The 15,734-nt window shown below is 46.5% G+C and overlaps 1 protein-coding gene across 1 annotated transcript in view; it reads right to left on the bottom strand.

The window, feature by feature from the left end:
• FOXK1 (forkhead box K1) overlaps positions 1 to 15,734 on the bottom strand; it is a 45,933-nt gene that overhangs the window by 29,790 nt on the left and 409 nt on the right. The gene's annotated exons all lie outside the window — the stretch shown is intronic.

Genomic DNA, 15,734 nt, shown 5'->3' with positions numbered 1-15,734 from the left:
GTTGAAAACAAAACCGCTCGGAGAGCTTGCACTGAACTAGTGTGCTGTGCCACTCAAAAGAGACTGTTTTATTCTATGCATCTTCCCTCGAAATTCTTAGCTCCCTAGCAAAGCAATAAATCTAGCACCAGCCCTGGCATACGGAGGAGCAGTTCCCATCTCAAGGGAGTGCTCTCTCGTTTGCTTCTCCCCCAGAGTTTGCTTCACCCTGGAGAATTCGTGATGGAAGAATCGAGAGCGGTATTTCTGTTTTCACAGCATTTGTGACCCTTTATTTGTGTTCTGATTTTTCTCCTCTAAAATTATCTGAGATGTCAGACACTGCTTTGCTTAATTATTCCCTTTGAAAAGTAAAACACAGTGCAGAAGAAGAAAAAAAAACAGCTAAGATAGGGCATTGCTTTCTTTTTCCTTCTCTCAGCCTAGTGGAATAGCACAACAAGGTCACGGAATAAATTCACAAAGTATCAAAATAGAACCCAAGCGAATAGAAGGAAAGAAGATCTTGAACTGCTGCGAAAGAGGGTGTTTCAATCAGCTTTGTAGAAAACCAGCAGAGGTTCCTTCTGGAACTGTTCTCACACGGGAAATGGTCCTTTCTCTGATCCTCGTACCCCCAGCATCAGAGGAGGGGACCCACAGCAACCCTGCTCTGTTCAGCACCAAGAAACCTACCTGAACCTGTCCCAAACCCTGCAGAAAGCTGCTGGAGCGCAAAGGGCCAAGGATCTGCAGCTTCAAAAACAACTTTTCTGAAACCTCTCCAACAGAAACCAGGCTGAGCCAGCTAACAGTGCATCTGTGTTCCCGGTCCTGCAGGAAGGCTGGGGATGTTCTCCACACACCGCCGCGTTCGGCACCTAGCCACAAACTCAGCGAAGCACCCGGCGAGCTGCACCTGACGGGGAATGAATTCACCTAGATATTTAAAAGACACCAACAGCAAGTGTAAACGCGGTGTTAAAATTAAGTCTGACATGGGGCTACCAAATATTTCCAGGCTGATTACAAACATGAAAGATGATCTCCGAAACTAAGCCTTGGGATCATGGAAGGTATCGCTGACGGACCTTTATAAGAAGCATGGCTAGGGCAGGCTCTGGATGCTCTGTTAACACCCACCTCCAACACCATCCTGCTAAGCACACACGTCCATAGACCGGGTCATTACTCAGCGCCCATCCATTGGGAACGGGGAAACAAAGAGGTGGTTGGTGCTGTAACTGTATCTCACCGCGTTTCACGTTTCAAAACACTGGTGTCAGCTTCCAAATATGCCATTCAGTGCAGAGCTGCTTGCTGGAGGCGGAAACGCAGGCAGGATGGATTGGGCAGCAGGCAGGAGGGATCCCGGGAGCAGCAGGAGGGATCCCGGGAGCAGCAGGAGGGATCCCGGGAGGTCTCGCTCAGGTCTGTCAACGCACTAGGGGTTGGAGTCCGGAAGGTTGTTCCTATGCCCGCAAGGATCAGATGGGATTTGACATCCATATAAATGCACGTGCAGTTTGTGCGGTGACAGTGCAAGGACCGTTCAGTCAGTCCTGGCTCTGACTGCTTCAAGGCTCCTCAAGGTGAATTTTGGCCCTGCTTCCACAGAAGCTGCTCTGTTCCCCTTGTACTCCTTGTCCACAAACAACCACGTGTCTCTGAGCAAACTGCTAAAACCCTGTGAACATTTACATGTGTGTGTGTGTGTATCGTATGGTAAGCCACATCTTAACCCAACGCCACCCCGCCGGTTCATTAAAAATGCACCTAATTTGCTGTTCCTCTGCACCTAATTTATTGTTCCCCTTGGCACGAAACCTTTTGCAGCAGTGCAGCCAGGCCTGTCACCGGCTATCGCTACCTGGGGGGAGCACCTAGGCAACTGTCTTCAGCGTCTAAAATTAACCATAAAGCTGCTATTTATTTTGAAGTTTGGCAACAGGAAGCTCTTTTAAGTGTGAGAACGAGTGGTCGGATGAAAGACCCCAAGCTGAGAGGAAAGCTGGCCCCAGAGCAGCCCACGCTCTTGCTCGAGTGACGCTACCTACAGCAGCGGAGAGCGACCGATACCATCTGCGAAGTCCACGTGTGTGTTTGTACACACAAAAAACAACCACCCTTCGGAGGCTCGGCAGAACGCGCTCCTGCGCACCACCGTAACCCAGCATTTGGGCTCGTCAGGTCTAGATCCTATCTTAAGGATTTCTTTGCTGACCAATAAATTATTTGAACTTCAGAGAAAATGTAAATCACACTATGCAAAGAAATTGTAAATTACTTCAAACACGCTTCCTTTTCTTAGAGGGGGGTGTCTTGCTTTCATCACTGAGTCTCCTGCCTGCAAAAATCACTCTCCATTTTAGGCTGATCCATCTACTAATTCCTCTACTGTTCTACCAGTACTACATCTTTACTTTGAAAAGGCCTGAAAATAATCAATATCTGTGATTTAAAAAAAAAAAAAAAAAAAAAGAGGCAAAAACAGCCCCCCCGCACATCTGCATAGAGACTCCTTTGAAAGCTAAATAGATATTTAACACCTCTTGTTTGCATGCAGTTATAAGAGACTGGGAGACAATTGCCTAAGCTTCAGAAAAAATGGTGGGTGCTCATGAACTGACTGGTATTTTTTTTTTAAAAAAAAAAACTTTAAACCGAATTTTCCTAAATAGTGTGCTCACCTATTCCCCCTTCGGTCTGAACATCCTTACCTTCCACGTGTAAAAGCCTTTACTTTTACAGGATATGCACCCAGGATCCCCACTAAGAGCTACAGAAGGTCCTAAGATATATTTTAAAGTGCACTACCTCTTCCTGGACGCATTGCAAGTCTCTCCCACCTATACAAATATTGTGGCCCCTAGCTCAAAAGTGGGATGTTTTCAGAACCACCAACATACCCTGCTTGAGGTTTTGGTAATACGTGATATGAATGAAAAAAATAAAAAAGAATAAACCCAACACAGACACAAATACAGTCTGAGCACCATCGCTCTAGGCAGCTGCAAAGGGACACTGATGCCGGGCCAACCACTCCCTCCTCCAGCCTCCTTTATGTCAATAAATCTTAACCTGGCTGTTTGAGCAACGTTTAATCATAAACAGATGTGGACATGCTCAGGAATATAAACAAAGGTGAGCGGGACCGAGAAGCACTCGCTGTTCACTGCGGACCAGGGAGCACGGAGCAAAGACCGGCAACGCGCCGAGGAACCGGCTGCGGGCACCAAGGGCCTCGGAAACCACCGCCGGGCACCGGAGCACCCGCAACACCATCACAAAAGGATTTGGGGGATTTTGCACGTTAGCAGTCTTGGTTTGCCCTCAAAGCAAACAAAAAAAAAAAAAAAAAAAAGAAATTGCTTATAACACCCACTTAGAGGTATGGAAATAAACTGCCCTCCTTGATCTCGCGCGGGTGCCGTTGCCAACGCAGTCATCTGCGCTCCCGTCTGCGTTGCTAATCGAGCTAAAATTAACTCCTCTCCTCCTGCTCGCGGTAGCAGCAGGCAGACGGATGCAGGAGCGGGATCAGTCGTGTCCCTGATCACCTTGCCTAGGTGGGAAAGGGTATTTAGGATGTGCAGGACCCCTCGGGGACCTTAATGGCACCATGGGGCTGGTCACTGTGTGACCGAACCGGCTGCCCCTCCAACCTTGCTCCTGTCAATCCTGGCCAGTACTGACAGCCGGGAAACATCCCATGTGGAAGCAGGGATCTCAATCCTGCTAAGCCAGGGTCTAACTCAGAACGAACAGAATCAATCACACCTGCCACTCATGCTTCAACCTCAAAATATAGATGTGTCTTAGGTCATTTTTTTTCACAAAGCCTCAGAGGGGACTTCTCGCCGGCACGGCACTTAGCTAAGCTCTGGGCATGTTCTGAGGACACAGACATTCATTTGCTAGAGGTGCCAACCTGGCAACACTGGCAAAAATATATACACCTTGTTCTTATGTTCGGCATTAAAGTTGACCAAATTAAATCCAACTTGCTGTTTCAAAACGCCACCCCAGCCCCATCAAATAGCAGAGAACTATGGGGCAGAACAGAAACCAAAAAGAAGCACTAAGGGACCAAATGCTCTTCAAACACGTGCTTGACAGCAGCCAAGGTTTAATGCTATTAAAAAATACAACACAATATTAAAAAATACAATACGCAGCACGACGTGGACAGCGGATGCTGCCGCACGTCTCGGATCACGACTAGGTTTTGCTCAGAGCGTGCCAAGGTCTCCGAGCTGTGACGTATCTCGCATTCCGGTAGCAAATCTCCGATTTCTTAGCGTTCTCGCCAGCCCTTTGGGACAGCCGCCAGACCACGGCTCCCGGGGTGATGGCAGCGCCGGGCTGCTTCGAGAGCCCGGGAAGGTTATTACTGCCCTGGCAGCAGAGACCAGCGAGTCGTCGCGCTGACATTCAGCTTGTTTTTCAGAGATGTCAAATAAATGGTAAATATGAGCCCTGTCACACACACATTCACCCGCAGAGTGTTCCTGTGCGGAAAGGGCTGCCTGTGCCCTGTGTCCCGGGTTTTCCCAACCCCTCCAAGACGGGTCTTAAAATCAGGGGGCAAACTGGGCTTACACGGCAGAGCCTGCAAGCAGTGAGTCGGCAAGCACGGCCACCACCAGCATCTCTCACTTCTTCCCTAATTCTGTGAAATTTGAGAGCTGCTCTGAGTGGCTTTGCAAGCCACCGCTGATCTTTGTTAAAATTAAAAGGTCACTATTCACTATTTTCCTTCTTTGCTCATCTCGACAGAAACAGCCAACCGAATATGTTTCTCCCTCAGTCATAAGCCACAACCAACACCTACCTTGGTGCCAAAAAAAAAAAGCCCCACCTGCGCCCACGCTCAGGGAACTTCCCTCTAACAGCCTCTACAAAGACTTCTGTTTTCAATAAGAAATTACGCAGCACCCCGAGAATAAAAACGGAGTGACACCATGGAACTAACTGCAGTGCTCGAGCTGGACGCTAAGGTTATTCATTCATCTGGTTATTCATTTCCATACCTAACTCAAGCAAAGGTTTAAGATGTTTGGGGTTAACAGCCAGGGAATTTCCAGCTTGCCACAGATTTTGCCCCGTCCCTCCCACCGCAGAGATCTGGTTGCGGCTGCTACAGAGAACGTGGCGCTTCCGTTCTACCTCTGTTTTTACCCCCTTTATCTTCTTGAGGAGACCTCCCTTATTATCACAAATGCATAAATCCTCAGGAGATTTTTCTTCTTTGAAAAAGGAGGAGAAATTACCCATTTGAAAAAAAAATGAGGGCATAAAATAGCTTAATAACCATCGCAGAGAGGAAGGTCCTGTTTCGGTATCTTTGTGAGATACAGGAGAGCAGTTTGATGGTTGTGTAAATCATATTTCCACAGTCATCAACCTTCTTCTACAGGGTCATTCATCAGTGTGGAGCTTTCTCTGAAGGAGCCAGGTGATCCCTCTAAAAGGTCTTGCAAATCCATCTAGAAGATTTGGTTCCAAAGCTGAGGAACGACCCTATAAATACATTATCAAGGCTGTGCAAAATCAAGTAACCTAGTGAAGCTCAGGGAAAGCTCCCAGTTCCCACCTGCAGAAGACACTCACACACGGGATGTTAGCAGCCTCCGAGTTCAATGAGCCTCACTAAGGGGCTCTAATAGAGCGTGACCATGGCACAGTTTCCTCCGAGGCCGGTTCAGTTCATTTAGAAAGCAATTTGCAAAGAGCTAATGTGCTACTTACGTCCACCATAAAAAACGACTCGTATGGATTCAGGCTCTGCAAAATGTTCGCTCAAGTCCGTTCCGCTCCCTCTGAAGACATTTTACAACCCATTCAGTACTCAGTGAGGAGGCCAGGAGCAGTGTGTAAAGAGCTGCTCTGAGGCTATGTTCAATATTTTAAAAGCTGGCACTTTCTAGACTCAGAGCCAAGCAAGTGTTTGGGGCAACACGGATCATCTCTCACAAATACATCTTCAAAGTGACACCTACTTGCAGGCTCCAAAATATTGAACTGGAAAATACAGCTTGAAAGAGAAGCCCAAACACAAAACTTGGTAAGATTCCTATCACAGGAGAGCAAAAAAAAAAAAAAAAAAAAAATCATTTTGATGTTCCTCAGTTCTAAGGAGGCGATTCACTGGATTGACTTCTGACGGACCACCTAGCAGGACATGGCTAAGATGGCAAACAGCATAAAGAACCTTGGGATTGTTTTAAGTGTTTTAAAACCTGCCAGCATATACTACTGTGCTAAGGTCTTTCCTCCTGCAAAAGAATTTAACAAACTGAAATGACAATGACATTTAATTTGCAGCCATAGGAGTTCGCTACCTTAAAAATCAGGAAACTTTAGAGAATTGATTTGTCTAATTACCAGAATATTCTAAGGCTGCTCTGCTTTGCTTCACAATAGGGGGCAGAATTGGAGAAACACTTTCCTTCAAAAAGGATTCATCTTATCCTGGAAGCTTCACGCCAACCTAAGAGCGAGTGCTAAGAGCTCTTCTGGAAACAGAGTCATAACCTCTCTGTGCTACAGTTTATTTTGCTTGTAAGAATTCTCACACTTGCAGTAGCTTCTGGTAGAGCACAAAACAGGATGTAAATTGAAAAAAAAAAAAAAAAAAAGCAAACCACTTAATGACAAATGGGTGCATCCTCTTTTCTTCAAGAGACCTGAGATTTGGGGTCACTGCATGTGAAAGCGAGCATTTCCCAACCTCATCTGACAGTGAAGCAGACCGAGGATGCTCAGTTGCAAACAGCTTATGTGCAAGTCTAAACTACTTGACTCTGCCAATTTCTAATGGCCCGTTTGCGTATGCCTAAATTTTTTTTTTTTTAAAAAAGGCAGAAACTTTTATTGGATGCTGGATGCTAAGAACTCCTAAGCCTGAAGGAAAGGTCAGTGCTTGCCTCAATATTCCATAAAGATATTAGCAACCAAGCACGTGCCCGCTCTGGACTTACTCTGCAGGCCTCAGGTGCAAGGGCTGCGCTCTGCCTTGTCCCATTGCACAGGGTCTAAGGGAGAAGAACAGGTCCTTACCCAGCTGAAGGGTCAAGACAGAAGGAGGCAAAGCCTCCCAATTGCCAGGGTGGTTGACAGTCAACATCCCTTTACACTCGGTGGGCTGGCAGCCAAGCCAAGTACACAAGTTATGCAAACCATGCATAGAAAAAAGGGAGAAAAATCAATAAATAAATAGCAGTTGACACAATATTGCCCACACCAAGAGCCTACTCTTACTATTTTGGACTATGCTGAATATGAAAAACAAAAATATTTCTGGTCTACCCATCAGGTAGAAACCAAATTTGCCTTCTGTGCTGAGTCCTTTTCTCCTCCCACAAAACTGGGATTATGAGCATTTAAGAGCCCATAGTTCTTATGCCCTCGAGAGAGGAAAGGCCTTACGTTGCTCAAGAACGATCCTTTTAACAAGTGCACAAACTGGCTCTGCAGGGAGGCCAGTCTTGCTTAGTCAAAATGTTGGTGGCTTCAGTATGTGGCCTTAAGGGAGACGGAAGATGAAAACAGTTTGTGTGGGAAGACTTCCCAAGGCTCCCTTTAAAGTGTCATGATGCAGAACAAGGTAGAGCTATAATATATTGTATGTTATATACCTTAGAGGGAAGGGGAGGGATGCTTTTTCCACTGTACGTAGACCCCCTCTGCCTGGCTTTTCGTCAACTTGTTCTGTTCCAAAAGATCCAGTGGGTTTTTATGCTGGAGGACTCTGGAAACAGAGTAAGTCATAACGCACTTCAAATTCTCTTATTCCCCTATCCTAAACAGACAAATATATTAACATAAACAAGGACTGCACATCTTCGTCCCTCAACTGAGGGAGCAGAATGCCCGATTCATGGCAATATTACTTCTCCCAAACAGGCAACATTCCCCCAAATAGTGCTAAAATTACAGAGCAGCATGTTGAAAGGGGGGAAGAGAAATACCAGAGCACGCATGTATCCAACGAGTGACAGCCCAAGAAATTAAACTCCCTTTCAAATTACTAAAAACAGATTGGGCAGGGACGGACGGGAATATCAATCAAATCTTATATTAGAGATGCTGAATATTCAAAGTGCAGGCTTCAAATACAGCGCTCTCTCAAGACTGCTTGTATTTTTTATAATAAAAATGCATGAAGAGAAAAGGAACAGCAATGTAATGAAGAGCAAAACACATAAGACAAGTGGATATAAAGTATTAATTAGGTCATTAAGAGCTTTAAATGTTTTACTGTCCAATAGAGTATGTATTTCATAAAAATTAATTGCCATGCAGAAGGCAGGCACACATGCATTTTATTGAGCTGTTCTGAAGCAGCTGAGGACAATGACTAGCAAAGACATCAGTGGACAAGAGCGAAAAGACATTAATAAAATTGTACCTGTATTATGAAAACAAAGAATATACTATTGGAAAGAAACACGCCTTAATGCGAGGTTATTGCTGCATGAATCTTTGAATCAGTCTACAATCAGCTGAAATAGGGAATGTATAAATACTTGAGAAAACCTCTCACATGTAATACTGCATTATCCACTGAAGTAAACAACTACTTTATGACAATAATTTGTATTCACGGTTAGTTGATTGACCAAGGAGCCTGAACACGCATTAAGATCTCTTCTCCGAGCTGACACTTGCAAGGCAGCAAGGGCATTTCAAGCTCTCCCGTCTTACAGACTTGATCAAAATGCCACCACGATGCAACAGCCTCTTCCCCACACCTGTGGCTTCCCGAACACCTCGGGCTGATGCCATCCTGCTGTCCTCAGCAGCCACCAGCCACTTACGCTTAGTTTGACAGAGCAGAATCCAAGGAGTCACCTTCCCAAATTCACTGTAGGTCTTGGGAACAGCAACTGTAAGAAGCTGGAGCAAGGAGCCAAACCACCCAGCACCCTTTGGACTCTCAGCCCTATGGCACACATAGCTTTGATGTTGTTTAAAAAACAAGGTAGGACTCCTGAAGTGCATAACCCAGCCGTGAGTCTGCAACCTAAGGAAACACGCTGGAGACTGAACCAAAGGAATGTAAAAGACAGTGTTAGGTACAGGTGAGCCTCTGCGCTCCGGAACGCATTACAGAAGAAAATCTGTATTAAAAGCAAAAATTACTCTTCTTCCTTCTCATTAACACCGCCTGCTCAAAAGCAGATTTTTTTTTTCTAAACCACATTTCCACTTGGCTTTCCAAGCTGGCTCCTGGATGCACGGGAAAGACGAGGCTTGGGCCATTGTGCATTTCTGTGCAATTAGGGTGCCCCTTGGCTCAAGTCGCGGCCGCTCGGACAGTTATTGGAGCGAGGAACCGCTCGGAGTAAATCAGCACATGACAGAAGGACCGACATGGAGCCGAGCGCGTGGCCACCGAGCCCAGCACAAATAGAGCCGGCAGGAGGGGACTGTCCAAGCCCAAGTCACCCCAGCGGATCACAAGGCATCTCCGCAAACCTTTCACGCACCGCCAAGCCGTGCAGAGGCTCCAGTCAATGGCAGGCACTAATTACCACGTACGGGCCAGCAATCAGGGTTTATTTGCATGGCATAAGTAGTAAGTTCAAGTAGTTTCCTGTTCTCTACCAACATCCTGTTGCCACATCTACTCCTCCAGGAAACTGCAACACCGCGCGAGAGAATTTGGCATCCCGCAGCAGAGCTCTGACGCCAAATGGCTATCGGAGCACCGTTACTAGGAGCTTGCTCACAAAGAAAACAATCGCATTAATCTGGCTGTCATTTAGGCTCTCAGCTGTTTGCTGCAGGACTGCGTGTCCCATTTTCTGCAAAATGGGGAAAAAGAAGAAGAAAAAAAGCCATTATTTTGATTTGTTACCAGAAGACAAAGCAGACGCGCCGAGGTGAGGGTGCTCATGCAACTTGCACGAGAATAAGGCAAGATGCTGAATTTATGATGCATTTCATCGTTTTTATTCCTGTTTTCATAAAAGCAAAATCTCTCATGCTCATTCATCCCATAGATACCTATCTATATAAAAACATGCAAGAGTATCCACTGGAAAAATTCACCAGTCAGCTACGAATGCAGGTCATGATGGAGAGTTTGTTAACATAAAGAAGTTCCACCAGCACAACTTGAATCTACACTTAAGCCTTTGCAGCCGAGGCTGTGCAAAAGAATGTACAGGACAAGTGCAGCATGTTCTGCTTAGATTAATCTTTTCATAATCAACACATCAGCTAAACTGAACCTAGCTTGGTTTAAAAGAATGCCTAAGAGAACCTACCCCCAGCTTTGCATAAGCTTAGTTTATATTCACAGCGTGACTTACGGCACAGCTATTTTTGAATCAACAAATCCAACGTTAGCTTCACACAGTAGCAGAAGCTCTCCTGAAACACTTAATATAACTCATGACAGATTGAAGAGCTGCTCAACCCAAAAATATGACTTGAGATAAACTCCAACTAAAATCAAGTTTGCCTTTATCGCAATCTCACTATGGAACAACAAGAAAAAAAAGAAACGTGCTCTCAAAGGCATTCTTTGAAATCAAAATATGAAAAAAGATGAAGCCCCAAGACAGCTTAAATGCTATCTATCTAAAAAGCCTAAAACGCCATCCGCTAGCTGCAGCGGGGCAAAGAAAAAGACACGCTTCAAACAGAGAGCAAAATTATTTGTGTTGAAAACGGAGATTACGCAAGAGCGAAGAAACAAAACTACACGGGGAGTTATTGAGGCAACGCGCAAGGCGGCGCTTCGGAAACGACTCGCGTTTTGTAGTGGCGGTTCTGCGGGCACGGCGCTTCCTTCGTGTGCGCGCAGGGCCCGCGCGTCCCCCCGCGCCGCAGGGGTATCCGCGCGCCCGCCACGGCGTCGCGCTGACCGCAGGGACGGAGCCGAGCGCTTAGCGAGGTCATCGCGACACCGCGGCGCGCCGGGCGCAGCTCCCTTGTCCTCGTTTGTGCCGTTTTTCCCTTCCTCGGTGCCTCGAGCCCCCCGGCGAACCGCCTCGGGAAGGGAAACAACAGGCTGGTGCATCTAACCAGCAATTTTCTACTCGGTTGCTGAGCTGTTTTTTAACGCTTCGGGCCCCAGTTTGCAGAGGCGGCCCCGCTGCCCGAATGCTGCAGCAAACTGGATTACTCACAGCGCATAAAGTTTTAATGCGGGCATGAAAATTTGCAGGATCAGCAGCAAGACAAGTGCTCGCAGCACTGGACTATTTATTGTTGTCAGGTTTATTAAGTATCTAGGAAAATCCCATTATACATAAAGCAGCACACGCGTAAGGGAAGTTCAAGTGCAGAGTAAGTTTTCAGTTTTTAACAGGGCTTATGCATACACTGGATTTATAAAAATTTGACCTCCAACTATTAATTTCATAGCTCGATAGGTTTACTTCCTCATATATTACATGCAAATTTAAAACCTATTCCATTCACTTCTTCAGTTTGCTCCATGCTAAAAGCACTTCAGGTTCAAAAACCTGTTTTTTTCAAATAAAAGAAAATCTCACACTGAAAATGCCTAGTTACAGTCAAAAACTTCAGGCCCCATTAATACCATTACTGCAAAAAAATGCAAAACGAGGCATAGAAGCAACAAGCAAATACCCCATGAAATATTCACAGTTGAGCAGCATTTTGCAAACTCTTGAGCTGCTGCACGTTCGGAAAGCTCAAGTGCTACTATGGGGCTACCCACAATCGACATTTGCAGGTTTTACTCAATAGGACTTTTGTACTCAGGAGCATTTGAAAACCTGACCCACAGCTTCTTAAAATCTGGGTTAGCGAGCTTAAGTTTCAACTTCTGTTTCAGTTTGTTCAGTTATTTAGGGTGAAACCTGCTTATTTTCATTACTGGAAGTCTCTGTGTTTGGTCATTGTCACTTTTTTTTTTTTAATAAAAAAAGAGAATCCATTTTTAAAATTACAAAAAGAAAGTTAATAATTCAACGTTAACCTGATTCTGTAAACACTTGATTACACAGTATATGCGAAACAGTTATTGTTGTCAGCAAGAAAAAAAAAAGACCCCTGCGAAGGATTCCTGATGAATCTTATTTATTTCCTTGTATCAATTGCTTAAAAATCTAGCGCCCATCCTACCAATAGTCTTCATTTCCCTCCTCCTTTTCAAAGCAACTAAACCAAAAAAGCACTCTGATTTTCAACCACAAGTTCCAGCTTCCACTGGCACAGACAAAAAGCTCGTAACAATCATTAACATTATTTAAAGCGCTTATTTTTATTGCCAAGTATTTTCATAATTTCATCTTGATTTATAATGGCTGTAACGGGGCTCTCACGATAATTAAATAGATTAAGGGGGCATCAGCTGTAGTGCAGGCCATCCTCTCCTCCACGCACGCCGTTTGTAACTGTCATTAACCTCTAGGAAATGCCCTCCTTGTTGGTCATTACTGTTTAATTACACTGCACAGTTATGTCATCACATCTGTGAAATATAATCTCCCATAACAACACAGCTGTGAAACACGATATTCCTGCCCAGCAGTGAATTTCTGGTTACAGCAGATTACACACACACACACGATAGAGATGGAGGAAGCGATACGAAACCTTCCAAAAGGCTCTTGATTTTGAAAGGGGCTATTGTTTTAGGAGGTACTCACAGTCTTCAAATAGAAACATCCCCCAGAAACGCCTCCTCTTCCTCTGCCACCCCCCTCACCCCTAGAGCTCCAGCAAATTTTAGGAAAATAATTACTTCTTAACTCCAAAGATGGCTTGTAATAGAGAGAGAGATTTTATACAGGAAAAAGTGAAATAACAGGAAACCTCAGAAATAGAATTTATGAATCAAGGATGAATTACACCTTAAAGTCATTTTTTCCTGGAAACCTCTGTTCCCATTCATAAGTTTGCACAAGCATCTGCTTTGCCTGTAATATAACAGCAGCAGTGGCTGCATTAATACAAAAGAGTTAGGACTTGGCATATTTTTAGCTACTGTTTACAGGTGAAAATAAGACAGAGGAGGGAACTATTCAAACAGCTTGGCCTTAGAACATTACCAGCAAGTGCTCTCAACACCACAAGGGCTTCCCATGTAACACATGAAATAGAACAGCCAACAATTTCCAAAATTTAACATACACCACACATACAAAAGCTGTGCCTGCACCAAACAGGACACTAATATTACCATAACATAATATTTAGAAGAAAATCTAAACTCAACTTCAACATCTCTGTACTGTATTCACCTTTTTATTTTTCCTTTCATTTTTGCCTACCTTTGTCATCTAGCAATGAGCATCCACAGTTTGTTTGGTTTGGGGTTTATTTTGAGGGGGAGCGTGGGGAAGGGAGAAATTATCTCAATTTTGAAGAATGGAGACAAAAGTGGGCAGGAGATCAGTGTTAAGCCTCAACCAAGATCGTGCTAACAAGCTTCAGGAAGGTTTTTTTTTATTATTATTATTATTATTTTTATTTTCCCCCCTCCTTTTCTTCCTGGTCTGGGTTAGAAACCTTTAACTGCCCAGCAGTTGTTTACCTGGAAGAAGCAAGGGGGCAAATTCCTTTAGATTGATGCAAAGCGTTTTTCTACTCTAGACCTCAGAAAGGGAGGAGCGACGAGTTTATTTATGTAGCTTATAAACAGTGGCCAAGGAAAGAGGATGCCTCATTGTGCAGAGCTCCGAACTGTGCACAGCTCCTAACTGTGCATAGCAAAGCCCTCCCTTTAAAGGGATGAAGAAGGAAAATTGCCATTCCCACTCCTGAAGTCACAAGTAAGCGGAGGGAGGGGGGAGAAAAATAAACAATCAATTCTTTACTCGAGAGAGCTGTCGAGCACGATGCTTATGATTAGCTAAATGAAGAAGCCAAACAGCGAGGAGGAACGAGCAAATCCAGACCCAGGGGGAGCAGCCCGGCACGAACGCCCTGGGCTTTGGGTGGGCTTGTTTTACAAAGGAAGATTAATTAAACAGACACTAAAGGACAACGCTTTAGAAAATGAAACACGTTGCAAACGAGCACGCCGCAGAGAGCGAGCAGCTAGGGAGTTATAACTAAATTACTAAGTACAGAATGAAGCAGCCTGCAGAGGAAATGAGTAATTAAAAAATCCTCCCCTGAGCAACAGGCTGGTGAGGGAGGGGTAACTGCAGGACCCTCGTGCTAGAGGTACGCGGTGCCCAAGCCAAAAAACTGCCAGGCAAAACCAGATGCTTTACGCAAACAGTGAAAAGTACAACAGGAAATAATAAAACATGAGTCGCCTGCACTAACACAGTTTTCACTTGGAGATCGCGTTAGATACGGCCTGTCTGGTCCTACCTGATGAGGAGCCCAGAGGGGACATCCTCCACCACTGCCATGCTGCTCCTCTGGGGCGAAGCTCTGCAGTAGCTGCACAGAACTCAGCCACCACGAATGGTATCTTCAGATGAAGAATCAGACTAGCATTGACCACATTCCTCATTTCTACGCTTGCCCCAGACAAGAAAGTTTGTCCATCACAAAACCCATTTCTGCAGCCCCCCTGCTCCCAGCTCTCCAAGGGTCTCATCGGGCAACGCTGTCCTTTCTCTGGTCTCTCTCCTGCTGCTTCTGCTGCCCCAGAGACACAAGGAACGACACGCAACTTGCCAGCCCTAAAATAAGCATTGCAGCACAGCGGCTTTCCAACTTTTTCCACTAAAACTTTTCCAGTGAAGAGACACCCTGGGTGTAGCAAGTTTCAGCCCATTAACAAGCATCTTCCTTCCCCTATTTGTCTTCTGGAAGACCCTCAAGGGCCACCATTGGAACCCATGGAGCATGGTGAGAGCATGGTGACAGGCAGGCGTGGAGGAGCAGGACCACGGTGGACATCCCACGGGAGAAGCACCCAGGGCCAGGGCTCCCACATCCAGCCCAGCCGCGGCTCTCCCAGAGGGAGCAGCCCCAGCACTGACACCTCTCTGCTGGGGACGGCAGCGTGGCTGAGAGGGAGAGGACATCCCCTGCCCGTGCTGAAGCAGACCTGCTATCTCGTCACCAGGCCCTCCACCACATGGGTGCCCCTCAGGCCTGCCACCACATAGGGGTCCCTGCCCTACGCTTCACACAGAGGGGCCCTCACCATCCGCTCAGGTCCTTTGCTGCACAAGAGGAGCCCCTCATCACTGTCCCCTGTGTCAACCAAGTGGGTTCCCCACCATCCCCTTTGGACGAGCAGATCCTTCTCCACCCTTATGCTGGGCAAATGGGTCCCGCACCATCTCCTTTTGAGATGGATGTCCCCTATTTCAAGCACAGGGTCCCTCACAATCTCCTTTGGAGAAAATGGTCCTTTACCACCTCCTACATCAAGCAGGGGGTCCTCAATCAACCCCTGTGGAGCAAGGGGTCCCTCCTCTCCCCCTCTGGAGCAGGAGGCCCCTCACCATCCCCTTTGGAGCAGGGGGTCCCTCCTCTCCCCCTCTGGAGCAGGAGGCCCCTCACCATCCCCTTTGGAGCAGGGGGTCCCCTACCCTCCTCCATATCATCCAGGGGGTCCTTCACCACCCCTACACCAGAGAGGGGAGTCCCCACTGCCCCCTTTGGCGCAGGAGGCCCCCTCGGGCCCTCCTCCAGCCAGGCCTCCACGGGGCAGGAGCTCCCTCACCGTCCCCCAGAACCCTCCACGGGGCGAGGGACACCCCTTCACAACCCCACCCCGGTCCCGCGGGGGCCGTCGCCCCATTCCCCCCACGCGGGGGCGGCAAGGAGGGGGCGCCGCCACCGCCGCCCGGGGCCAG

Source organism: Tinamus guttatus, unplaced genomic scaffold, assembly GCF_059628265.1.
Source record: "Tinamus guttatus ecotype Peru unplaced genomic scaffold, ASM5962826v1 Tinamus_guttatus_pri_ptg000291l, whole genome shotgun sequence".
Lineage (NCBI taxonomy): Eukaryota > Metazoa > Chordata > Aves > Tinamiformes > Tinamidae > Tinamus > Tinamus guttatus.
Note: the sequence above shows the minus strand (reverse complement) of the source record. Positions and strands in the feature narration are given on the sequence as shown.